The sequence below is a fragment of the Pinus tabuliformis genome, chromosome J, assembly GCF_031772625.1.
Source record: "Pinus tabuliformis cultivar Carrire ecotype Pingquan chromosome J, CPIR1, whole genome shotgun sequence".
NCBI classification, from domain to species: Eukaryota; Viridiplantae; Streptophyta; class Pinopsida; order Pinales; family Pinaceae; genus Pinus; species Pinus tabuliformis.
The window spans coordinates 1,056,007,747-1,056,010,334 of record NC_142295.1 but is presented as its reverse complement, the minus strand read 5'-3'; positions in this window follow the sequence as shown (position 1 = coordinate 1,056,010,334).

The following is a 2,588-nucleotide window of genomic DNA, read 5'->3' as shown; positions in this document are numbered from 1 at the left end:
CAACTACTTGTTTCATGCATGATCACATGGATTGGGGGCCAGTATTAGATAGTATTAGCCATTATATTTTACTATCTGGTGATCTCAATCGGGCATGAGATCACGGAGCAATAGCTCCTTTCATATTTAGTTACAACATGTTGGGTAATTGATATAAGAATGAGTCCTTGGTGATAGGAAATGTCGTTTTTGGAGTCATGTACTTCTTTGAATCTCTTCAACAAATTCAACATGTTCTTAAGGGGAGCATGGTCAGTATTCAATGTTATACTTAGCAGATTATATCTACAAAGGGAGAGAAGCCTTCCTTCAACATTGGTCAACCCATTTGCCCTTGATGTCAAAGGGGGAGAGATGATTGGTGTTTGGAGAATGCTTGGTGATTTGGTATATCTATATATGTGTTTATAGGTATCTACAAGTGGTGGTGACCAAACACCAAAGTGGTGGTGGCCATCAAGTCCAAAGGGGGAGATTATTGGCATTATGAAAAATGTTTTTCCCTTAATTAAAACCTAATTAATAAAGATGTCAACATGATAATAACATGATAAGTATGCAGGCCAGTACAGATGTGACAGACAGCTTGGATAAAATAATATTAGTTCAGAGACAGAAAAATGATAAAGATAATGCTTTAAGAAGTATACACGGGTCCTATGAATAGAGGTTGCATACATAAACGGGTATGGTAAAGAAAATTCACGTACAGTTTCCGTACCATGGTATTCTAAATACTAGGGGTATTTACCATGTTATTGGCCCATAGTAAGCGCGGCAACAGATATTTGATTCCGTCAAAGAATACCATCGTCATAACTATGGAATTGGCCTAAGGTATTGAATAAGGAACTTGAGCTATATGAGGAGATGAAGATCAAAGTGCTGAGTGTGCATGATTTGATTTATTGATGAATTATCTGATCTGAAATAAGTGTGCACCTGGGAATGTGATGATGGTTTAGATCTCATAGATCTGAAATGACTAAACATTAAAAATTCTTCTTATGGGATGATGATGAACTATGATGTGTTTCTTTTAAAGTGTGTGCCGAGATTTAGGTGTGATCAATGATCTGTTGTGCAACGAATGTATTATTCAATAATTACAGATCTATACACAAATTTTTTTCATAAATATTGCGTACATACGCAGATCAGCTTTTGGGTGGTAGCATATCAATTCTGCAGTATGGACAAATCTGTACGTGGGTATTATTCTTGAAAGGCGCATACATATGTGGAAGTGTCTTATAAGGGTCGCGTACATATGCTAGGGTTTTGCTAAATATGGTGTCTGATCAATCTTGTTGTGTTTGTTGTTGTCTTCCGATGAAGTCTTGCATGACGATCTGTGTTTGATAGTGCTGATTGATGTTGAAATAATTATGTTATGAAATTTTAAATAATAATTATTCTACTATAAGATGATCTGTATTTGGTTCAAAGATCTGTGACAATGTCAATATGTGTTTCAGTGATTTATTTCAGTAATTTAGTGATTCAGTTTGAGGGTTTAATGTTGTGAGATCTTTACGCGGTTAGCCTAAGAGAAAGAGTGTACATATGCAGGTATGTATCATAATAATATTGTATATATTCTAACATAATGTTGACCAGGGTATGAAATGACATGATCTGATTTCTGTAATGAACAATAGGTGGTATGACATCTTGATGAAGAGTATACAGAGGATTAAAATGATTTAGCTGCTTTGGTTGTTTGAGATTTGGTATTTGGTTTATTTAATAATTTGGTGATGAAGTTGGTTTAGTGATTTGATACATTGTTGGTTTTAGTATTGTTGTTTGATTTTGGAATGCATCCAGTTTGAAATATTCTGAAAAGTGATCCACAAAGAACAGAGGATAAGGGGGGTTGTAGCTCCCTTCCAGTAGAAGCTGGAAAATGAGAGAAGGTTGTAGCCTTTTGTAGGTGGGTGCCTATGTACTAGTAAGAGTATGCACCAGTACAAGTATCGTAATAAATTTCTCTTTATAATAAAATAAAAAGATAGAGTCGACAACAGCGATGGTTTTTTCGCACATTGGGTTTCCACCTGAAAAACTTGGTGTTTATGTGTTGCTTGTGTGTGATGACTTATTATCTTCTTAATGCACATGATTACTGTTTAATTGATGTTTTATGAAGTACTAATATACTAGTTCAAGTTAAACATATGATGAATTAATTGAAATAGTTAGTGAACTAGATATACGATACTTGTCTTCATCACAGTTGCATACATATGTAGTTTTACTTCATAACAATTGCAAAATTAAATCTGAATAAGAAAAGAAAATTTGAAGTAGTTTAAAATACTGATTCACCCCCCCTCTCAGTAGTTTTCTAACACAGGTCTTTAGGACCCCCTTTCTCCCTCCTTCAACAATACAGGTGGTAACATGCAATTGGGAAGATGCCAGAGGAAGGTGACGTCAACACAACCAATAGGAGGTGGACATGTGGTAGTCATTTTTGGCATTTTTGGGCACCCTCATGGCCTGTATTTGGGTCACACATGTCACCACTCATAGGTTGACACATGGCAAGTGTGACGTCATCTCGGCGGGATTAGCCTAGAAGA